This window comes from Tachypleus tridentatus, unplaced genomic scaffold, assembly GCF_004210375.1.
Source record: "Tachypleus tridentatus isolate NWPU-2018 unplaced genomic scaffold, ASM421037v1 Hic_cluster_2, whole genome shotgun sequence".
NCBI lineage: Eukaryota > Metazoa > Arthropoda > Merostomata > Xiphosura > Limulidae > Tachypleus > Tachypleus tridentatus.
The window spans coordinates 42567221-42594872 of NW_027467782.1; the positions used below are offsets into that span (position 1 = coordinate 42567221).

Sequence of the window (27652 nt, forward strand, 5' to 3'; positions counted from 1 at the left end):
GCTATTCTCTATCACACACAAGTGATATCCTAATGGAATACAGCAAAATACTATTCTCTATCACACACAAGTGAGATCATAATGTAATACAGCAATATGCTATTTTCTATCACACACAAGTGAGATCCTAATGGAATACAGCAATATGCTATTCTCTGTCACACACAAGTGAGATCCCAATGGAATACAGCAATATGCTCTTCTCTGTCACACACAAGTGAGATACTAATGGAATACAGCAATATGCTATTCTCTATCACACACAAGTGATATCCTAATGGAATACAGCTATATATGTTATTCTCTATCACACACAAGTGAGATCCTAATGGAATACAGCAATAAGCTATTCTCTATCACACACAAGTGAGATCCTAATGGAATACAGCAATATGCTATTCTCTATCACACACAAGTGATATCCTAATGGAATACAGCAAAATACTATTCTCTATCACACACAAGTGAGATCATAATGGAATACAGCAATATGCTATTCTCTATCACACACAATTGTGAGATCCCAATGGAATACAGCAAAATACTATTCTCTATCACACACAAGTGAGATCATAATGTAATACAGCAATATGCTATTTTCTATCACACACAAGTGAGATCCTAATGGAATACAGCAATATGCTATTCTCTGTCACACACAATTGAGATCCCAATGGAATACAGCAATATGCTATTCTCTGTCACACACAAGTGAGATCCCAATGGAATACAGCAATATGCTATTCTCTGTCACACACAAGTGAGATCCTAATGGAATACAGCAATATGCTATTCTCTATCACACACAAGTGATATCCTAATGGAATACAGCAATATGTTATTCTCTATCACACACAAGTGAGATCCTAATGGAATACAGCAATATGCTATTCTCTATCACACACAAGTGAGATCCTAATGGAATACAGCAATATGCTATTCTCTATCACACACAAGTGATATCCTAATGGAATACAGCAATATGTTATTCTCTATCACACACAAGTGAGATCCTAATGGAATACAGCAATATGCTATTCTCTATCACACACAAGTGAGATCCTAATGGAATACAGCAATATGCTATTCTCTATCACACACAATTGTGAGATCCCAATGGAATACAGCAAAATACTATTCTCTATCACACACAAGTGAGATCATAATGTAATACAGCAATATGCTATTTTCTATCACACACAAGTGAAATACTAATGGAAAACAGCAATATGCTATTCTCTATCACATACAAGTGAGATCCTTATGGAATACAGCAATATGCTGTTCTCTGTCACACACAATTGAGATCCCAATGGAATACAGCAATATGCTATTCTCTGTCACACACAAGTGAGATCCCAATGGAATACAGCAATATGCTGTTCTCTGTCACACACAATTGAGATCCCAATGGAATACAGCAATATGCTATTCTCTATCACACACAAGTGAGATCCTAATGGAATACAGCAATATGTCATTCTCCATCACACACAAGTGAGATCCTAATGGAATACAGCAAAATACTATTCTCTATCACACACAAGTGAGATCATAATGTAATACAGCAATATGCTATTTTCTATCACACACAAGTGAGATCCTAATGGAATACAGCAATATGCTATTCTCTGTCACACACAATTGAGATCCCAATGGAATACAGCAATATGCTATTCTCTGTCACACACAAGTGAGATCCCAATGGAATACAGCAATATGCTATTCTCTGTCACACACAAGTGAGATCCTAATGGAATACAGCAATATGCTATTCTCTATCACACACAAGTGATATCCTAATGGAATACAGCAATATGTTATTCTCTATCACACACAAGTGAGATCCTAATGGAATACAGCAATATGCTATTCTCTATCACACACAAGTGAGATCCTAATGGAATACAGCAATATGCTATTCTCTATCACACACAAGTGATATCCTAATGGAATACAGCAATATGTTATTCTCTATCACACACAAGTGAGATCCTAATGGAATACAGCAATATGCTATTCTCTATCACACACAAGTGAGATCCTAATGGAATACAGCAATATGCTATTCTCTATCACACACAATTGTGAGATCCCAATGGAATACAGCAAAATACTATTCTCTATCACACACAAGTGAGATCATAATGTAATACAGCAATATGCTATTCTCTATCACACACAAGTGAGATCATAATGGAATACAGCAATATGCTATTTTCTATCACACACAAGTGAAATACTAATGGAAAACAGCAATATGCTATTCTCTATCACATACAAGTGAGATCCTTATGGAATACAGCAATATGCTGTTCTCTGTCACACACAATTGAGATCCCAATGGAATACAGCAATATGCTATTCTCTGTCACACACAAGTGAGATCCCAATGGAATACAGCAATATGCTGTTCTCTGTCACACACAATTGAGATCCTAATGGAATACAGCAATATGCTATTCTCTATCACACACAATTGTGAGATCCTAATGGAATACAGCAATATGCTGTTCTCTATCACACACAAGTGAGATCCTAATGGAATACAGCAATATGCTGTTCTCTATCACACACAAGTGAGATCCTAATGGAATACAGCAATATGCTGTTCTCTGTCACACACAAGTGAGATCCTAATGGAATACAGCAATATACTATTTTCTATCACACACAAGTGAGATCCTTATGGAATACAGCAATATGCTGTTCTCTATCACACACAAGTGAGATCCTAATGGAATACAGCAATATGTCATTCTCCATCACACACAAGTGAGATCCTAATGGAATACAGCAAAATACTATTCTCTATCACACACAAGTGAGATCATAATGGAATACAGCAATATGCTATTCTCTATCACACACAATTGTGAGATCCCAATGGAATACAGCAAAATACTATTCTCTATCACACACAAGTGAGATCAAAATGTAATACAGCAATATGCTATTTTCTATCACACACAAGTGAGATCCTAATGGAATACAGCAATATGCTATTCTCTGTCACACACAATTGAGATCCCAATGGAATACAGCAATATGCTATTCTCTGTCACACACAAGTGAGATCCCAATGGAATACAGCAATATGCTCTTCTCTGTCACACACAAGTGAGATCCTAATGGAATACAGCAATATGCTATTCTCTATCACACACAAGTGATATCCTAATGGAATACAGCTATATATGTTATTCTCTATCACACACAAGTGAGATCCTAATGGAATACAGCAATATGCTATTCTCTATCACACACAAGTGAGATCCTAATGGAATACAGCAATATGCTATTCTCTATCACACACAAGTGATATCCTAATGGAATACAGCAAAATACTATTCTCTATCACACACAAGTGAGATCATAATGGAATACAGCAATATGCTATTCTCTCACACACACAATTGTGAGATCCCAATGGAATACAGCAAAATACTATTCTCTATCACACACAAGTGAGATCATAATGTAATACAGCAATATGCTATTTTCTATCACACACAAGTGAGATCCTAATGGAATACAGCAATATGCTATTCTCTGTCACACACAATTGAGATCCCAATGGAATACAGCAATATGCTATTCTCTGTCACACACAAGTGAGATCCCAATGGAATACAGCAATATGCTATTCTCTGTCACACACAAGTGAGATCCTAATGGAATACAGCAATATGCTATTCTCTATCACACACAAGTGATATCCTAATGGAATACAGCAATATGTTATTCTCTATCACACACAAGTGAGATCCTAATGGAATACAGCAATATGCTATTCTCTATCACACACAAGTGAGATCCTAATGGAATACAGCAATATGCTATTCTCTATCACACACAAGTGATATCCTAATGGAATACAGCAATATGTTATTCTCTATCACACACAAGTGAGATCCTAATGGAATACAGCAATATGCTATTCTCTATCACACACAAGTGAGATCCTAATGGAATACAGCAATATGCTATTCTCTATCACACACAATTGTGAGATCCCAATGGAATACAGCAAAATACTATTCTCTATCACACACAAGTGAGATCATAATGTAATACAGCAATATGCTATTTTCTATCACACACCAGTGAAATACTAATGGAAAACAGCAATATGCTATTCTCTATCACATACAAGTGAGATCCTTATGGAATACAGCAATATGCTGTTCTCTGTCACACACAATTGAGATCCCAATGGAATACAGCAATATGCTATTCTCTGTCACACACAAGTGAGATCCCAATGGAATACAGCAATATGCTGTTCTCTGTCACACACAATTGAGATCCCAATGGAATACAGCAATATGCTATTCTCTATCACACACAAGTGAGATCCTAATGGAATACAGCAATATGTCATTCTCCATCACACACAAGTGAGATCCTAATGGAATACAGCAAAATACTATTCTCTATCACACACAAGTGAGATCATAATGTAATACAGCAATATGCTATTTTCTATCACACACAAGTGAGATCCTAATGGAATACAGCAATATGCTATTCTCTGTCACACACAATTGAGATCCCAATGGAATACAGCAATATGCTATTCTCTGTCACACACAAGTGAGATCCCAATGGAATACAGCAATATGCTATTCTCTGTCACACACAAGTGAGATCCTAATGGAATACAGCAATATGCTATTCTCTATCACACACAAGTGATATCCTAATGGAATACAGCAATATGTTATTCTCTATCACACACAAGTGAGATCCTAATGGAATACAGCAATATGCTATTCTCTATCACACACAAGTGAGATCCTAATGGAATACAGCAATATGCTATTCTCTATCACACACAAGTGATATCCTAATGGAATACAGCAATATGTTATTCTCTATCACACACAAGTGAGATCCTAATGGAATACAGCAATATGCTATTCTCTATCACACACAAGTGAGATCCTAATGGAATACAGCAATATGCTATTCTCTATCACACACAATTGTGAGATCCCAATGGAATACAGCAAAATACTATTCTCTATCACACACAAGTGAGATCATAATGGAATACAGCAATATGCTATTCTCTATCACACACAATTGTGAGATCCCAATGGAATACAGCAAAATACTATTCTCTATCACACACAAGTGAGATCATAATGTAATACAGCAATATGCTATTTTCTATCACACACAAGTGAGATCCTAATGGAATACAGCAATATGCTATTCTCTGTCACACACAATTGAGATCCCAATGGAATACAGCAATATGCTATTCTCTGTCACACACAAGTGAGATCCCAATGGAATACAGCAATATGCTATTCTCTGTCACACACAGTGAGATCCTAATGGAATACAGCAATATGCTATTCTCTATCACACACAAGTGATATCCTAATGGAATACAGCAATATGTTATTCTCTATCACACACAAGTGAGATCCTAATGGAATACAGCAATATGCTATTCTCTATCACACACAAGTGAGATCCTAATGGAATACAGCAATATGCTATTCTCTATCACACACAAGTGATATCCTAATGGAATACAGCAATATGTTATTCTCTATCACACACAAGTGAGATCCTAATGGAATACAGCAATATGCTATTCTCTATCACACACAAGTGAGATCCTAATGGAATACAGCAATATGCTATTCTCTATCACACACAATTGTGAGATCCCAATGGAATACAGCAAAATACTATTCTCTATCACACACAAGTGAGATCATAATGTAATACAGCAATATGCTATTTTCTATCACACACAAGTGAAATACTAATGGAAAACAGCAATATGCTATTCTCTATCACATACAAGTGAGATCCTTATGGAATACAGCAATATGCTGTTCTCTGTCACACACAATTGAGATCCCAATGGAATACAGCAATATGCTATTCTCTGTCACACACAAGTGAGATCCCAATGGAATACAGCAATATGCTGTTCTCTGTCACACACAATTGAGATCCCAATGGAATACAGCAATATGCTATTCTCTATCACACACAAGTGAGATCCTAATGGAATACAGCAATATGTCATTCTCCATCACACACAAGTGAGATCCTAATGGAATACAGCAATATGCTATTCTCTATCACACACAATTGTGAGATCCCAATGGAATACAGCAAAATACTATTCTCTATCACACACAAGTGAGATCATAATGTAATACAGCAATATGCTATTTTCTATCACACACAAGTGAAATACTAATGGAAAACAGCAATATGCAATTCTCTATCACATACAAGTGAGATCCTTATGGAATACAGCAATATGCTGTTCTCTGTCACACACAATTGAGATCCCAATGGAATACAGCAATATGCTATTCTCTGTCACACACAAGTGAGATCCCAATGGAATACAGCAATATGCTGTTCTCTGTCACACACAATTGAGATCCCAATGGAATACAGCAATATGCTATTCTCTATCACACACAAGTGAGATCCTAATGGAATACAGCAATATGTCATTCTCCATCACACACAAGTGAGATCCTAATGGAATACAGCAAAATACTATTCTCTATCACACACAAGTGAGATCATAATGTAATACAGCAATATGCTATTTTCTATCACACACAAGTGAGATCCTAATGGAATACAGCAATATGCTATTCTCTGTCACACACAATTGAGATCCCAATGGAATACAGCAATATGCTATTCTCTGTCACACACAAGTGAGATCCCAATGGAATACAGCAATATGCTATTCTCTATCACACACAAGTGAGATCCTAATGGAATACAGCAATATGCTATTCTCTATCACACACAAGTGATATCCTAATGGAATACAGCAAAATACTATTCTCTATCACACACAAGTGAGATCATAATGTAATACAGCAATATGCTATTTTCTATCACACACAAGTGAGATCCTAATGGAATACAGCAATATGCTATTCTCTGTCACACACAAGTGAGATCCCAATGGAATACAGCAATATGCTCTTCTCTGTCACACACAAGTGAGATACTAATGGAATACAGCAATATGCTATTCTCTATCACACACAAGTGATATCCTAATGGAATACAGCTATATATGTTATTCTCTATCACACACAAGTGAGATCCTAATGGAATACAGCAATAAGCTATTCTCTATCACACACAAGTGAGATCCTAATGGAATACAGCAATATGCTATTCTCTATCACACACAAGTGATATCCTAATGGAATACAGCAAAATACTATTCTCTATCACACACAAGTGAGATCATAATGGAATACAGCAATATGCTATTCTCTATCACACACAATTGTGAGATCCCAATGGAATACAGCAAAATACTATTCTCTATCACACACAAGTGAGATCATAATGTAATACAGCAATATGCTATTTTCTATCACACACAAGTGAGATCCTAATGGAATACAGCAATATGCTATTCTCTGTCACACACAATTGAGATCCCAATGGAATACAGCAATATGCTATTCTCTGTCACACACAAGTGAGATCCCAATGGAATACAGCAATATGCTATTCTCTGTCACACACAAGTGAGATCCTAATGGAATACAGCAATATGCTATTCTCTATCACACACAAGTGATATCCTAATGGAATACAGCAATATGTTATTCTCTATCACACACAAGTGAGATCCTAATGGAATACAGCAATATGCTATTCTCTATCACACACAAGTGAGATCCTAATGGAATACAGCAATATGCTATTCTCTATCACACACAAGTGATATCCTAATGGAATACAGCAATATGTTATTCTCTATCACACACAAGTGAGATCCTAATGGAATACAGCAATATGCTATTCTCTATCACACACAAGTGAGATCCTAATGGAATACAGCAATATGCTATTCTCTATCACACACAATTGTGAGATCCCAATGGAATACAGCAAAATACTATTCTCTATCACACACAAGTGAGATCATAATGTAATACAGCAATATGCTATTTTCTATCACACACAAGTGAAATACTAATGGAAAACAGCAATATGCTATTCTCTATCACATACAAGTGAGATCCTTATGGAATACAGCAATATGCTGTTCTCTGTCACACACAATTGAGATCCCAATGGAATACAGCAATATGCTATTCTCTGTCACACACAAGTGAGATCCCAATGGAATACAGCAATATGCTGTTCTCTGTCACACACAATTGAGATCCCAATGGAATACAGCAATATGCTATTCTCTATCACACACAAGTGAGATCCTAATGGAATACAGCAATATGTCATTCTCCATCACACACAAGTGAGATCCTAATGGAATACAGCAAAATACTATTCTCTATCACACACAAGTGAGATCATAATGTAATACAGCAATATGCTATTTTCTATCACACACAAGTGAGATCCTAATGGAATACAGCAATATGCTATTCTCTGTCACACACATTGAGATCCCAATGGAATACAGCAATATGCTATTCTCTGTCACACACAAGTGAGATCCCAATGGAATACAGCAATATGCTATTCTCTATCACACACAAGTGAGATCCTAATGGAATACAGCAATATGCTATTCTCTATCACACACAAGTGATATCCTAATGGAATACAGCAATATGTTATTCTCTATCACACACAGTGAGATCCTAATGGAATACAGCAATATGCTATTCTCTATCACACACAAGTGAGATCCTAATGGAATACAGCAATATGCTATTCTCTATCACACACAAGTGATATCCTAATGGAATACAGCAATATGTTATTCTCTATCACACACAAGTGAGATCCTAATGGAATACAGCAATATGCTATTCTCTATCACACACAAGTGAGATCCTAATGGAATACAGCAATATGCTATTCTCTATCACACACAATTGTGAGATCCCAATGGAATACAGCAAAATACTATTCTCTATCACACACAAGTGAGATCATAATGTAATACAGCAATATGCTATTCTCTATCACACACAAGTGAGATCATAATGTAATACAGCAATATGCTATTTTCTATCACACACAAGTGAAATACTAATGGAAAACAGCAATATGCTATTCTCTATCACATACAAGTGAGATCCTTATGGAATACAGCAATATGCTGTTCTCTGTCACACACAATTGAGATCCCAATGGAATACAGCAATATGCTATTCTCTGTCACACACAAGTGAGATCCCAATGGAATACAGCAATATGCTGTTCTCTGTCACACACAATTGAGATCCTAATGGAATACAGCAATATGCTATTCTCTATCACACACAATTGTGAGATCCTAATGGAATACAGCAATATGCTGTTCTCTATCACACACAAGTGAGATCCTAATGGAATACAGCAATATGCTGTTCTCTATCACACACAAGTGAGATCCTAATGGAATACAGCAATATGCTGTTCTCTGTCACACACAAGTGAGATCCTAATGGAATACAGCAATATACTATTCTCTATCACACACAAGTGAGATCCTTATGGAATACAGCAATATGCTGTTCTCTATCACACACAAGTGAGATCCTAATGGAATACAGCAATATGTCATTCTCCATCACACACAAGTGAGATCCTAATGGAATACAGCAAAATACTATTCTCTATCACACACAAGTGAGATCATAATGGAATACAGCAATATGCTATTCTCTATCACACACAATTGTGAGATCCCAATGGAATACAGCAAAATACTATTCTCTATCACACACAAGTGAGATCAAAATGTAATACAGCAATATGCTATTTTCTATCACACACAAGTGAGATCCTAATGGAATACAGCAATATGCTATTCTCTGTCACACACAATTGAGATCCCAATGGAATACAGCAATATGCTATTCTCTGTCACACACAAGTGAGATCCCAATGGAATACAGCAATATGCTCTTCTCTGTCACACACAAGTGAGATCCTAATGGAATACAGCAATATGCTATTCTCTATCACACACAAGTGATATCCTAATGGAATACAGCTATATATGTTATTCTCTATCACACACAAGTGAGATCCTAATGGAATACAGCAATATGCTATTCTCTATCACACACAAGTGAGATCCTAATGGAATACAGCAATATGCTATTCTCTATCACACACAAGTGATATCCTAATGGAATACAGCAAAATACTATTCTCTATCACACACAAGTGAGATCATAATGGAATACAGCAATATGCTATTCTCTATCACACACAATTGTGAGATCCCAATGGAATACAGCAAAATACTATTCTCTATCACACACAAGTGAGATCATAATGTAATACAGCAATATGCTATTTTCTATCACACACAAGTGAGATCCTAATGGAATACAGCAATATGCTATTCTCTGTCACACACAATTGAGATCCCAATGGAATACAGCAATATGCTATTCTCTGTCACACACAAGTGAGATCCCAATGGAATACAGCAATATGCTATTCTCTGTCACACACAAGTGAGATCCTAATGGAATACAGCAATATGCTATTCTCTATCACACACAAGTGATATCCTAATGGAATACAGCAATATGTTATTCTCTATCACACACAAGTGAGATCCTAATGGAATACAGCAATATGCTATTCTCTATCACACACAAGTGAGATCCTAATGGAATACAGCAATATGCTATTCTCTATCACACACAAGTGATATCCTAATGGAATACAGCAATATGTTATTCTCTATCACACACAAGTGAGATCCTAATGGAATACAGCAATATGCTATTCTCTATCACACACAAGTGAGATCCTAATGGAATACAGCAATATGCTATTCTCTATCACACACAATTGTGAGATCCCAATGGAATACAGCAAAATACTATTCTCTATCACACACAAGTGAGATCATAATGTAATACAGCAATATGCTATTTTCTATCACACACCAGTGAAATACTAATGGAAAACAGCAATATGCTATTCTCTATCACATACAAGTGAGATCCTTATGGAATACAGCAATATGCTGTTCTCTGTCACACACAATTGAGATCCCAATGGAATACAGCAATATGCTATTCTCTGTCACACACAAGTGAGATCCCAATGGAATACAGCAATATGCTGTTCTCTGTCACTCACAATTGAGATCCCAATGGAATACAGCAATATGCTATTCTCTATCACACACAAGTGAGATCCTAATGGAATACAGCAATATGTCATTCTCCATCACACACAAGTGAGATCCTAATGGAATACAGCAAAATACTATTCTCTATCACACACAAGTGAGATCATAATGTAATACAGCAATATGCTATTTTCTATCACACACAAGTGAGATCCTAATGGAATACAGCAATATGCTATTCTCTGTCACACACAATTGAGATCCCAATGGAATACAGCAATATGCTATTCTCTGTCACACACAAGTGAGATCCCAATGGAATACAGCAATATGCTATTCTCTGTCACACACAAGTGAGATCCTAATGGAATACAGGAATATGCTATTCTCTATCACACACAAGTGATATCCTAATGGAATACAGCAATATGTTATTCTCTATCACACACAAGTGAGATCCTAATGGAATACAGCAATATGCTATTCTCTATCACACACAAGTGAGATCCTAATGGAATACAGCAATATGCTATTCTCTATCACACACAAGTGATATCCTAATGGAATACAGCAATATGTTATTCTCTATCACACACAAGTGAGATCCTAATGGAATACAGCAATATGCTATTCTCTATCACACACAAGTGAGATCTAATGGAATACAGCAATATGCTATTCTCTATCACACACAATTGTGAGATCCCAATGGAATACAGCAAAATACTATTCTCTATCACACACAAGTGAGATCATAATGGAATACAGCAATATGCTATTCTCTATCACACACAATTGTGAGATCCCAATGGAATACAGCAAAATACTATTCTCTATCACACACAAGTGAGATCATAATGTAATACAGCAATATGCTATTTTCTATCACACACAAGTGAGATCCTAATGGAATACAGCAATATGCTATTCTCTGTCACACACAATTGAGATCCCAATGGAATACAGCAATATGCTATTCTCTGTCACACACAAGTGAGATCCCAATGGAATACAGCAATATGCTATTCTCTGTCACACACAAGTGAGATCCTAATGGAATACAGCAATATGCTATTCTCTATCACACACAAGTGAGATCCCAATGGAATACAGCAATATGTTATTCTCTATCACACACAAGTGAGATCCTAATGGAATACAGCAATATGCTATTCTCTATCACACACAAGTGAGATCCTAATGGAATACAGCAATATGCTATTCTCTATCACACACAAGTGAGATCCTAATGGAATACAGCAATATGCTATTCTCTATCACACACAAGTGATATCCTAATGGAATACAGCAATATGTTATTCTCTATCACACACAAGTGAGATCCTAATGGAATACAGCAATATGCTATTCTCTATCACACACAAGTGAGATCCCAATGGAATACAGCAATATGCTATTCTCTATCACACACAATTGTGAGATCCCAATGGAATACAGCAAAATACTATTCTCTATCACACACAAGTGAGATCATAATGTAATACAGCAATATGCTATTCTCTATCACACACAAGTGAGATCATAATGTAATACAGCAATATGCTATTTTCTATCACACACAAGTGAAATACTAATGGAAAACAGCAATATGCTATTCTCTATCACATACAAGTGAGATCCTTATGGAATACAGCAATATGCTGTTCTCTGTCACACACAATTGAGATCCCAATGGAATACAGCAATATGCTATTCTCTGTCACACACAAGTGAGATCCCAATGGAATACAGCAATATGCTGTTCTCTGTCACACACAATTGAGATCCTAATGGAATACAGCAATATGCTATTCTCTATCACACACAAGTGAGATCCTAATGGAATACAGCAATATGCTGTTCTCTATCACACACAAGTGAGATCTAATGGAATACAGCAATATGCTGTTCTCTATCACACACAAGTGAGATCCTAATGGAATACAGCAATATGCTGTTCTCTGTCACACACAAGTGAGATCCTAATGGAATACAGCAATATACTATTCTCTATCACACACAAGTGAGATCCTTATGGAATACAGCAATATGCTGTTCTCTATCACACACAAGTGAGATCCTAATGGAATACAGCAATATGTCATTCTCCATCACACACAAGTGAGATCCTAATGGAATACAGCAAAATACTATTCTCTATCACACACAAGTGAGATCATAATGGAATACAGCAATATGCTATTCTCTATCACACACAATTGTGAGATCCCAATGGAATACAGCAGAATACTATTCTCTATCACACACAAGTGAGATCATAATGTAATACAGCAATATGCTATTTTCTATCACACACAAGTGAGATCCTAATGGAATACAGCAATATGCTATTCTCTGTCACACACAATTGAGATCCCAATGGAATACAGCAATATGCTATTCTCTGTCACACACAAGTGAGATCCCAATGGAATACAGCAATATGCTCTTCTCTGTCACACACAAGTGAGATCCTAATGGAATACAGCAATATGCTATTCTCTATCACACACAAGTGATATCCTAATGGAATACAGCTATATATGTTATTCTCTATCACACACAAGTGATATCCTAATGGAATACAGCAAAATACTATTCTCTATCACACACAAGTGAGATCATAATGGAATACAGCAATATGCTATTCTCTATCACACACAATTGTGAGATCCCAATGGAATACAGCAAAATACTATTCTCTATCACACACAAGTGAGATCATAATGTAATATAGCAATATGCTATTTTCTATCACACACAAGTGAGATCCTAATGGAATACAGCAATATGCTATTCTCTGTCACACACAATTGAGATCCCAATGGAATACAGCAATATGCTATTCTCTGTCACACACAAGTGAGATCCCAATGGAATACAGCAATATGCTATTCTCTGTCACACACAAGTGAGATCCTAATGGAATACAGCAATATGCTATTCTCTATCACACACAAGTGATATCCTAATGGAATACAGCAATATGTTATTCTCTATCACACACAAGTGAGATCCTAATGGAATACAGCAATATGCTATTCTCTATCACACACAAGTAAGATCCTAATGGAATACAGCAATATGCTATTCTCTATCACACACAAGTGATATCCTAATGGAATACAGCAATATGTTATTCTCTATCACACACAAGTGAGATCCTAATGGAATACAGCAATATGCTATTCTCTATCACACACAAGTGAGATCCTAATGGAATACAGCAATATGCTATTCTCTATCACACACAATTGTGAGATCCCAATGGAATACAGCAAAATACTATTCTCTATCACACACAAGTGAGATCATAATGTAATACAGCAATATGCTATTCTCTATCACACACAAGTGAGATCATAATGTAATACAGCAATATGCTATTTTCTATCACACACAAGTGAAATACTAATGGAAAACAGCAATATGCTATTCTCTATCACATACAAGTGAGATCCTTATGGAATACAGCAATATGCTGTTCTCTGTCACACACAATTGAGATCCCAATGGAATACAGCAAAATGCTATTCTCTGTCACACACAAGTGAGATCCCAATGGAATACAGCAATATGCTGTTCTCTGTCACACACAATTGAGATCCCAATGGAATACAGCAATATGCTATTCTCTATCACACACAAGTGAGATCCTAATGGAATACAGCAATATGTCATTCTCCATCACACACAAGTGAGATCCTAATGGAATACAGCAAAATACTATTCTCTATCACACACAAGTGAGATCATAATGTAATACAGCAATATGCTATTTTCTATCACACACAAGTGAGATCCTAATGGAATACAGCAATATGCTATTCTCTGTCACACACAATTGAGATCCCAATGGAATACAGCAATATGCTATTCTCTGTCACACACAAGTGAGATCCCAATGGAATACAGCAATATGCTATTCTCTGTCACACACAAGTGAGATCCTAATGGAATACAGCAATATGCTATTCTCTATCACACACAAGTGATATCCTAATGGAATACAGCAATATGTTATTCTCTATCACACACAAGTGAGATCCTAATGGAATACAGCAATATGCTATTCTCTATCACACACAAGTGAGATCCTAATGGAATACAGCAATATGCTATTCTCTATCACACACAAGTGATATCCTAATGGAATACAGCAATATGTTATTCTCTATCACACACAAGTGAGATCCTAATGGAATACAGCAATATGCTATTCTCTATCACACACAAGTGAGATCCTAATGGAATACAGCAATATGCTATTCTCTATCACACACAATTGTGAGATCCCAATGGAATACAGCAAAATACTATTCTCTATCACACACAAGTGAGATCATAATGTAATACAGCAATATGCTATTCTCTGTCACACACAATTGAGATCCCAATGGAATACAGCAATATGCTATTCTCTGTCACACACAAGTGAGATCCCAATGGAATACAGCAATATGCTATTTTCTATCACACACAAGTGAAATACTAATGGAAAACAGCAATATGCTATTCTCTATCACATACAAGTGAGATCCTTATGGAATACAGCAATATGCTGTTCTCTGTCACACACAATTGAGATCCCAATGGAATACAGCAATATGCTATTCTCTGTCACACACAAGTGAGATCACAATGGAATACAGCAATATGCTGTTCTCTGTCACACACAATTGAGATCCCAATGGAATACAGCAATATGCTATTCTCTATCACACACAAGTGAGATCCTAATGGAATACAGCAATATGTCATTCTCCATCACACACAAGTGAGATCCTAATGGAATACAGCAAAATACTATTCTCTATCACACACAAGTGAGATCATAATGTAATACAGCAATATGCTATTTTCTATCACACACAAGTGAGATCCTAATGGAATACAGCAATATGCTATTCTCTGTCACACACAATTGAGATCCCAATGGAATACAGCAATATGCTATTCTCTGTCACACACAAGTGAGATCCCAATGGAATACAGCAATATGCTATTCTCTGTCACACACAAGTGAGATCCTAATGGAATACAGCAATATGCTATTCTCTATCACACACAAGTGATATCCTAATGGAATACAGCAATATGTTATTCTCTATCACACACAAGTGAGATCCTAATGGAATACAGCAATATGCTATTCTCTATCACACACAAGTGAGATCCTAATGGAATACAGCAATATGCTATTCTCTATCACACACAAGTGATATCCTAATGGAATACAGCAATATGTTATTCTCTATCACACACAAGTGAGATCTAATGGAATACAGCAATATGCTATTCTCTATCACACACAAGTGAGATCCTAATGGAATACAGCAATATGCTATTCTCTATCACACACAATTGTGAGATCCCAATGGAATACAGCAAAATACTATTCTCTATCACACACAAGTGAGATCATAATGTAATACAGCAATATGCTATTCTCTATCACACACAAGTGAGATCATAATGTAATACAGCAATATGCTATTTTCTATCACACACAAGTGAAATACTAATGGAAAACAGCAATATGCTATTCTCTATCACATACAAGTGAGATCCTTATGGAATACAGCAATATGCTGTTCTCTGTCACACACAATTGAGATCCCAATGGAATACAGCAATATGCTATTCTCTGTCACACACAAGTGAGATCCCAATGGAATACAGCAATATGCTGTTCTCTGTCACACACAATTGAGATCCCAATGGAATACAGCAATATGCTATTCTCTATCACACACAAGTGAGATCCTAATGGAATACAGCAATATGCTATTCTCCATCACACACAAGTGAGATCCTAATGGAATACAGCAATATGCTATTCTCCATCACACATAAGACACCTTTCTTTTAACACCTTTCTTCATTTACAGGAGGCTACTATTTAGAATACCTTGGTGTCTTCTTCAACTACCATCTCAGCCGAGCTTAGCGTTTTCTCCTTTGCTTGCAAATTGTGGAGTGCAATTGCTGTAATTTTAATAGCAAGCTAAAAATTAGCTAGTCTTTATGTGAGTCTTCAGAATACAAACAGTGATCTTTCTTTACCTTTGTTTGGTAGTAATGATAATATTTTTACAGTCTAAAGTTTTGGAAATAATTATATGAAAATGAACTGCACTGTAGTTTAAACTGTAGTTGGTTGTTATGTAATAAATTTAAAGTGCAACACCTATAAAAATGCAAGCAATCATACTCTCTTCAGTAGTAATGGTAATAATCCCCTAATAGCTCATAATACTGGAGATCAAAGTTGTAGTTGGCTAAGAATATTCTATGCAAAACATTGTGGTTAGGCTTTCTATTTTTGTAGAACATGGTATGTGATACTGGTGTTGTTAATAACAAAAGTTGAGGTAGAAAACTAAAATGAAGTATTTTAGTGTATATTCTTTATGTGATAGGTGAAGGTTGAATACAGATCTTTTCACTGTGTTACCCCAGCTGGAAATGGATTAAGAGGAGCTACTCTTCAATGTAGAAATGGAATCTCAGTTCCATGCTGTAAAGGTTGCATGTGAGGGTCTTCCTCATTCAATTTAACATATGAGGAGCAAGAATTGTGCTGAAGGGAAGAGCATAAAATCGAAAAACACAATTGTGATGAACAAACTGTATCAAATGTCTAGAGGATGGAGCAATCAGGATGTGGTCATCCACAGTTCAGGTGAAAATGGCCAATGGAGAGAAAAGAAATCTTCTATCTAAAAGTATGGAACAGCCAAAGATCAGTTGAAGGACAATAGGTGTTACTGGACACCAGCCCATGGTCTTCTTAAGGAGCACAAAGAGACAAAAGTAAAACCCAAAAAAAGTTTTATACTTCCTTGACAGTATCTTTGGCCACATGATCTTTTATTACATCCTTGAAAACAAAGATAGATTGTGGGTCTGAAGGAGTAGAAAATAAAATGAGAAGAGAAAAAATGAAGTGGAAAGAAAGAAGGTGGATGAGAACTTGTAGAATTAACATGTAAGTGCAGAAGAGTGACAAACAGATGTGTGTCTATTGGGCATGACCAAACAGGATAGTTGCTGACAAGAAATGCAACAAATCTGACACTGAGTAGTGGGAGGACAGGAAGAAGGGGAAAGTTTTAGAGGTGAAACAAATATATTAGAATAGACTGAGCCTGTCAAGGAACAGCAAGGCTGTGAAAGATGAGAAATCAGAGAAAGTAAATAAGGCTGATGCCAAGCTACTTTGGCCCATGGACTCCAGTGAATTAAGAACACCACTAAAGACATCAGGTCAAAAAAAGGATAAGAAGTAGGTAGTCATGCAATGGTAAAGAGTGTATCCTGACCAAACAGGTCTCAACAGTAGAACTAAGTAAGTAGGGTACAATATATATGTAAAAATGGCTGGTATGGGTTGAGAAAACTCTATGTTGTTCGCTCCTCTACATAGAATTTTCTCAACCCATACCAGCCATTTTAACATATATATTTTTCTCTACAAGTGGGTTTTCTCATCATCATGAATCAAACAGGGTACAGGTCATCATGGTCAAAAGAGGGGAATAAATCTCTAAAAATCATTCTGAAGCACAATGAAGTACCTCAGACATAAAGTATAGAAAGGAAAAATACCATAGAAGGGTGCAGAAAAAGAAATTGCAAAAACTGGGAACTAAAGAGCTAAACAGAGGAGAAGGGTTCACTCTCTAAGCAGATACAGATCTCAAAAAACAGATAATCTAAAAAAGGGAAAGAACAAACAGTTGTAAGTTAGGACATGGAAGTGTGAAGGTCAAGGCATGTGGGAACATATGCAAAGCTATTCAAAAAGAGGAATCAGCATGAACCCTACTGTCAGGTGAGGTAGAAAGCATTAAATAATCACAAGGATTATAATCATTGAGCAAAGAACATGATGATCACAACACACAGGTTGAAGAGAATGAAATCAATATGATGCATGATGGATTCCACAAAATGTTGTACAATGGTAGCAACCTCCTCCACAATAAACAAGCTTCCCCACAAAATGCTGTACAATGGTAGTAATCTATTCCATAATAAACAAAGTATAAATAAAACTTGTGTGCATAACACATCACCCATACAAGACATATTTGAAGTAATTATTCCTTGAAAATTCAGGACAAAAAGCTTTTGTAACAACAACAACAACCAAAAAAAAGCAAATCAATGTTTCCTAAAGAAATAAAAATCTCATCCAATTCAACTCAAAAAAGTTTTAACAGGTCTGCTGAGGAAATGAATGAAGTTATCACGAGTGCAAGCATATAGGGGAATTTACTGCACATGTATGTTGTGTTGCCCTCCTTTTGTTGGAGAACTATTGTTTCATGATGTCATCATGCACCTTCATGGTCCACATTAAACACACAACTTTAGATAGGATTTAGCACAAGGCTAGTGGCATGTAAATCTGATAGACTGAAATGTGAGCGAAATAGCAGTTTTGTGTATGATAGCAAATATTCTCTCAGTAACTCATGTTGTGCTCAAAGCAAATTTAGTAACTATTTTAACTTGTGTTCTCACTTGGGAATGCATTGGTCCTATTAAATGAGCATACAAATTTACATATAAATTATATTTAGGTAAAAATACTAGATACATGTGTTAACCTAAATGTGGTTGTTCATAAGGAGTTTTGAGCATTAGGAAAATTTTAATATAATTAATATTGAAAGGATACACTTACAAGCAGTTCTACAGCAAACAACATTGTTTTTCTCCAACATGATAGTTTCCCATAAGCTCTGAGAGTTAGACACCTAATATAAAAGATTAATTTTAATATTAGAGATATTTTATTTCATGGGTACATCAACAATGTAATAAGTTTTACAATACATGACAAATGTGTGTTATGAGTCATAAAGATATATATACCAATAGTTTATGTTCTAGTTTCTATAAAAAACAAAGATATACTGGACATTTAGTCAACAGCTTCAAAACAAATCAAGTTTTTGCATCTGATTCAACAAGCAGAAATAAAATTTTATAATAAATATTAAAAACACAGTAATATCAAAATACATCTTTCATTACAGTATTGCCTTAAAACTCCAACACCAACATTAAAACCTGAAACAGTTGGATCACAATATTCTGATTAACTTAAAAATAAACATTATTAAGTGTAACAATATAATGATAGGTACAATAAACATAATACATACACAGATTCAATATTTTCAAGAGAAGATATTATAAAGAAAGGATCAAAGATAAGTACAAATATTGCATCTTTTAAAATAATAATAGCAACCAAATAAAACAATGAGAAACTGTTAATGGTTAAATATGAAGGGGTTGATGTTATTAGAGGCTTTCTTTAATAAAAGCTCCATAATCTAGAGTTGAGAATTTTTATTTAAACTTTTCAAGAAATATGGGGTAGTTGTTATTCTCATTGTATAACTGGATACAAGGACTCAGCTAGATTATTTAAGTGATATCTACTCCTAGTTAAATTCCATGTGTTCATTCATGTATTTGTAGGTAACATGTAGACTGTCTCCAGCTTTAAATCATTAGTACAACATAATACAAGGAGAGATGTTAAACTTGAAATTATAATGTATACTAAACAATAACTACAAAGTATAATTGATATGTCTGTAATTAAAAATAAAGTTTTAATCATATGATGAGTATCTTATTACACACTAGTGAGGACTTTTCAATAGAACTTAACAATATTTTATTGTATAAATGTGTGTGTGTTTTTATATACTGTCCCTTTATCCAGTACACAGGAATGGTGCTTCTATGTAAATAATGTAATGAAATATGTATACTTCACAGACAGTAAACAAATTTGTGACTGAATTAGGAAAATAATTTCTACTATCTTTAAAGTTCACTCATCTTGTACTTACAAGAAACTGAGAATAAGCATTCATTGACAAAACTACATGAGTGAACAAACCTACAAAAATGCTTGAACAATTTAGAACTTATTAAAACAAGTGCAGTCTTCAATAGATCATAGGGTGACAAAAGTATACATGAAAAAAGCTCTCAATATTTGTTTTCCCTTTTCCAAATGTGTTGTTGAATCACTTGAGAGGAAATTTAAACTCAGAATGTCCAAGCAGTTAGTAATAAGTACACCAAAACCTTTTATTAGACTTTAGAAAGTGAAAATAAAAACAAGTTGGCTGGTGTGATTTTTATTCAAAATTAAATTCATAGATCCAAATAGATATTTATAACAAAGGAATTCACACATTTACACTTATAATGCACTTAGTAAAACTGCATGATTGTTATATTAAACTAAAGAAATTCACACTAAAAAATTAATACTTTACACAAAAAAACTCACATCTTCATCCCAATTAAGGTCTGCACACTAAAGTGATAAACTCTGACCATCCAGCTTAAAATCAACCCACAGATCTGAATCATATGGTTTTTGAACCTATTAAAAATAATGTGTTGCTTATAAATATAAATAGTAGTGTGTGTAAATTTATGCATATATACACCCACCCCTAAAAGCAAATTATACCACATATGAAAACATAAGCTGATAGAATTGTAAATGTGAAACGTGGTACACACAGCATATGTTCTTGAACATTTTAACAAGAATGTTAACAAAGACTAGTGTCTGCATATTAAAACTTAGCTGACTTAACCTGTCATGAGAAATCACATCTTCTGCCTCCAACACAAACCTTTGTTACATAACAGAAGCATAAAGTTTTACAGAAATTTGTGTATCTTAAATATAAATATATAAAAACACTTTAACCTTATAATTACAGGCACCCTTATACTGTGCACATCATAAGAATTTATGTTCTAATATTCCAAAATTAATAAAGCAATCTTATTATCAATGAAGTTAGTATTACAGTTTACATTCTAGTCCAAAGTTTTATATTATCTATGTTTTAATTTCTTTATTTAAAAACAACCCTTAAAGGAGAAATCTTAAAATTCAGTTTGATGAACAATTTCACAAAGTTTTAACTGTTAGATTTTCTAGCTGTGAGTTAGATATAGCAAGTACACAGAGAGAAGCTAGATTAATTGTTCTGTTTACACAGTCTTTGTTCAAGCTACTTAGGAGACACTGGAAGGAAAGAGAAATAAATTTCTTTGGATTCTAAAACATCAAAATATTAAATTTTGTGACAAAGTAAAAACTTACTATTAAGAATATAACATCCTTTGATGAAAAGTTAAAATGTATGTATATTTTTTCTAATTTTAATTTTAATATTTCATTGCACAATATGTTGATGATAACACTCAAAATATTCAAAATCTGAGTGCAAATAACTAGAATACAAAAATAAAGAACCTTTAATTAAAATAATATTATTTTCGGTTTGCAAATTATTTGTAATCTTTAACAAAATTTTGCCAAGCATTGTGAAGATATATTAAGAAAGCTCAGAATTATCATATTGTTGCACTGTTTGTCATATCTTAATACAAACTATGCCAAATGGCCTATCCATAAGGTGAAATAAATGAAAGGATAATTTAAGAAAAATGATAATTTTTAATCCTCTAATTACTAAGTGTCCATGAACCACATGTACCCTTTTAATACATTTTTCTAAACTATTTATCCATCATATTACTTGTGAGCCTACAACCTTCCCAGAAAACAATTAACCACAAATATCATTAATATTGTAGTTAATATTACATTGTCTTTACACAGAAGATGAGTGATTCTCCAAAACTTGTGGTAGGTAAGCTCTATTGTCTGATAGTTGTAACAGAAACAACTATAAAATTATTCAATATTATTAATACATAAATAGTATTTACACAACATAATAATTATTTTTAAAATTATCTAGTTACAACAGGTGACTAATAACAAATGTTACAACAGGTGACTGATAACAAATGTTACAACAGGTGACTGATAACAAACGTTACAACAGGTGACTGATAACAAATGTTACAACAGGTGACTGATAACAAACGTTACAACAGGTGACTGATAACAAACGTTACAACAGGTGACTGATAACAAATGTTACAACAGGTGACTGATAACAAATGTTACAACAGGTAATACTAACAAACGTTACAACAGGTGACTAATAACAAATGTTACAACAGGTGACTGATAACAAATGTTACAACAGGTGACTGATAACAAACGTTACAACAGGTAATAATAACAAACACTGATAACATTTGTATGTAAAAACTAACAATTAATTTTTCTTACATACAGTTAAGGGTATGATTTTTAAAATCCTACAGCAGCTACCTTATTTTAATTTTGTTCAATTGAATTGGCCTGGAAAGGAGTACAATTTATAAATTGGAGTACCTGAATTTAATAAAAGCTGTTTAACATTTGTTCCAACAAAAAAAATTAAACTATATTACCTATAGGACAAAGTCAGAAAAAAGCATTTAACATTTGCAAAAAACTGAGATCAAACTTAGAATTCAAGTCTTGATGAGGAGATTAAAAAAATTGTTGTTCCAGTCTTAAACATTTTCAAGCACAGCAAATATATATGTCCCTAATTTTGAAACTGACAGATAAAGAGGAAAGCAGCTGGTCAACAGCAAAGTTTCAGGTTATTCTTTTCAACTGATACTCTTGTAATAAACCTACAAAGCAAAGGTATGGAGCAGATTTTGTGATAACAGGATGTAACTAGTGAATTCATTAACAACTGGCCAACATGATAAGAATGGTATTAAATCTGTAAACTACATGTCAGCATGAATACTGCAACTGAGTCAAGAGAATTAACTATGTACAACAAGATACATACATATACATTTATTAATGACTATGATCTCTAAAAACTCAAGTAGCTAGAATGGTGACATTTTTTTAAAATCTGAAAACACAACTTTTATTAAGACTCAACTGGTTTCCTACCTTTAACTAAAGTTGTAAAAGGGTTTTAATAGACATTGCTTATTCATTTTATTTTTTATTTCATATATTTTTTGAAAGCTAAACAGAGGTTATCTAAACTATCTGTCCCTAACTTTTACATGACAGAAGACAGCTAATACACAGTATCTACTAATGGTCTATTGATATAAGACCAAGTAGAGACCATGATTCTTAGAGTGCAACTATGTTCCCAAAGTCTGAAGAAACATTGTTTCGTAACTGCCATTAACTGGTGTTACACAAACCACTAAGCCACGACCAACCATAGACTTTTACATAAAAAGAGAAAATATGTTACTGTGTAACACTTGGGGAATTCAGGATATTTCAAAACATATTTCCTTACAGAATTAGAACTTAAAACTTACATACTATTAAGATATAGATTATTGGCTAAGTTTTCATGCCATAGTAACAGGTATAACAAACTCTCCATCATCCATAGTAAACAATAGCCAGGTTGAAAGAGTTAAACTTAAGCACCTTGCTTCATGATTCATTTTTATTTCTAATAATATTTTAGAGTGATCAAAATTTTATTTCTTAGTATATAAACAAACATAAATATCTTATTCTAATAAAATACATCCTAGTATCATATATTGTTTCAGACTTCTGAACAGAGAAAAAAAGCTAATTGTGAAAGTGTTGCTGAACTAAACTAAGAGTTGACAAAACTTAATTTTGAGAAAAAGAAAGATATAGTATTTTCAGTAAATTTTAAATTCCTGATATGTTTCTTTCTTTCTTATGGGCACATTTTTCAATTTTCCATTTAGATTTTATGAATGAATTAAAGAAAAACAAATGATTTTTCAACTATTTTTTTTCTATTACAAAGTTTCAAGAAATAACATCAAGTTTAAAGTATATTATATCTACGTACTGATATTCACCACTTGTCATGCCATCAAATACTTATGACAAAAACTGAAATCCTTTTACTAAAAAACAACTTTGTGCAATTATAATAAAACAGTTAAACTTCCTTAAGGCAGTAAGCTAACAAGAACTTAGAAATTATATTGTTATTTAAAACATAACAGAGCTTCTTAAGACATGTTAATGCACCAAATATATACTTGTAGCAGTCTTGTAGCAAACTACCCACAGTTGTTTGTTCAATACAAACTGAAATTCAGATGTATCACTGCTCACATGTTTTCTGTCTTACACACTTTACATTTGATAAACTGGTTTTGGCTAAATTTATGTTCCTGCACCTTGATGTAATTTTATAGCAAATTAGTTTGTTGTTAGTGTGAAAGTATATATACCCCTTGTCATTCATTACAAATATTAAATATTATAAATTCAAACAATTATTTATCTGTTAGTAAGAACTAGAGTATACAAATAATTACTAAACATTATATATCAAATTTATACACACCTTTTAACCACCAAAAGTAACAGATTTACAGATGAATGAATACACCCTATGTTCAAAAAAAGAAAACACAATAATTAATTAATAACCTGCCTATAACTAAATAAATGTTTCCATAGCTAGTACAAAAATCTTTGGCAAGTCAAATTTTGTATACATGTGTAAAAGAAGTAACATATCACTAATATATGATTAAGAACTGAAACTATTAATGTTTGGAGAAACTCCATAATTACAGAATTGACAAAAGCAAAGACAAGTTTTTTTTGGGTTTTTTTTTTGCAAATACTTGTGAAACATACAGCTGTCTTTATTTTTCTCAATTCTACATTACTTGACAGGTTTTTACCTTATAACAGTAATTATAATTTTTTTATTAGACAACTTATTTTCAGATGTTTATAATTACTTCCCATTTATATTTGTGACAAAACTAGTAACTCTACCTGCTGTCATTTTCAACTTTCTTAACTCAACTAACAACAAAATATGAATGCTGCAAAAATGGGAATATGAAGAAACATCAATCTTGGTCATCCAAAGTTTCAAACAAAAAGAACATTGAAAGTGAAAAAACTCATCACTATAAACTCAGGAAGGTCTAGAAACATGGGACAGAATGATGACCAAATCCCCCAGTGCTACGGGATATGAGAAACAGATGAAAATAAAATCTTGGGAGAGGGTGATAAATCCTTTTGACAGTAACTTTGCCTAAAAGGTTTGACATTGCCTTAGACAAATATAAGAAAGAAGAAGGGATAAGAATGGAAACAACAGAGGATGAAGAATTATGAGTTTTATCAATGGATAAAACTTGGCAGAACAAATTCCAGAACTTTATAAAGACTTTCTTTTGGGTTTCAAGGGCCAGGAAAGCAGAATTCACACTGTCATGAAGGTTACCATTTTAACAATATGATTATAATTGTGCTTTAAATTGACAAATGAGTACACAGTATTAATGTTAAGAGCTTAATTTGCAAAATAAATAAAGATAGTATTCAGAAACTATTTTGGTGTATTTTTAATTATTTAATAAAATATATTATATGTATCAATAAAACATCAACTGTCCAAGCCATGTTTTCAATTTCACAAATGTTTGGAATAATTTTCACTGACATAAATATTCTATGCACAAAAAGATCAATGTCCCAGTCTGTGTCACATTTCCATTTCTTCTTTGACTTGATCCAATCATGGTTTTTCTCTTAATGACCTTTCAGAATAGATTCAGTTTCATCTCTACTGCTGCAGGTTTCACATTTTTCATCACTTGAGACTTCTTGGGTTTGTATGTCAAAGTACAATCGTTTTTCTCTTTTTTCAGTTAATCTAGGTTTTCTCACTTTTCTACCAATTTTTACTTTTGTTTAAATTGTAACTTTTCTGTTTCCAAATGCTTTTCTCACCCCTTTCACAAATATAATAATTTGCAGAATGATCTAGACTTACAGCATGCTTATTAGCATCACAAACTAGTTTTTGTGTTGTGTGTATCCTTTTGCTTAGGACATTCTCACCTTGGAGTTCACTGAGATTCCAGTCTCCAAACTAGTTTGTCCATGTGACAAGACAGAAAGAATCTTCCATCACACTCTACAAATTTGGATACTTTATAAAGTGCTTTTCCAAAAATGCATCTGCTCTTTTATTCTCCAAGTTGAAATCACTAAATGTACTGAAATTAGCCATGAACTCATTGTGAAGAAACTGAGTAAACTGTTTTGTGATTTCATCAGTGTTTATTTTAACTCTGTCAAATTCAACAAGGAGTTGAGAATCTATTCAATTTCCTTTTAAGAAATGTAACACTTTACAACAACAAGACTTGCTGGGAAAAAGCAGATATTGTCTCTTACTACAGTTTATTATAATTAGCACTTTTTCAACAACGTCTTGGCCATTGCTAGTAATTCTGTTCTATACTGTATTCTGAACACCATTTTGTGCTTGTCACTTAGTTCGAGTTAAGAAAGAAGCCTTGTTGAAGAAAACCTAATGCTGATTTTATTATAAGCCAAGAGATCATCTTCCTGCAATTTATATCAATCAATTTGAGCTTTGTATTCAATGTTTTCTATATATCTGGTTTCACAACAAGATTGAGCAGTTTTTTGTGATGACAAGAAACTTACTTGAAGTAAAAATGTATCTCAAGGCAGCTGCTGTGGATATTAAAACATTTATTACCGTGACCTAAGAAGGTTTAAACGTTGTTCTCTACTTTATTTTAATAAAAGTTTTAACACCCGAACCAGCCATCCTAAGATACATGAGC

At 34.0% G+C, this 27652-nt stretch overlaps 1 long non-coding RNA gene and 1 pseudogene across 3 annotated transcripts in view; one reads left to right on the forward strand and one right to left on the reverse strand.

Annotated features, from left to right (window-relative positions):
- Positions 1-25924, forward strand: part of LOC143243178 (histone-lysine N-methyltransferase SETMAR pseudogene) — a 46970-nt pseudogene extending 21046 nt beyond the window's left edge. Inside the window, exon 2 of one of the 2 annotated variants that reach the window (XR_013024137.1) lies at positions 25806-25924. The product of XR_013024137.1 is annotated as a histone-lysine N-methyltransferase SETMAR pseudogene, transcript variant X4 (transcript). Of the gene's footprint in view, positions 1-17499; positions 20909-25805 lie in introns of those variants that run through there. The other variant, XR_013024138.1, reaches the window with a different exon arrangement.
- LOC143243183 (uncharacterized) lies at positions 19224-25477 on the reverse strand. The gene is made up of 3 exons (XR_013024149.1): positions 25372-25477; positions 21408-21503; positions 19224-19845 (listed from the first exon to the last, which is right to left on the reverse strand). It is a non-coding gene; the product is annotated as an uncharacterized LOC143243183 (long non-coding RNA).
- Positions 25925-27652: the final 1728 nt, after the last annotated feature.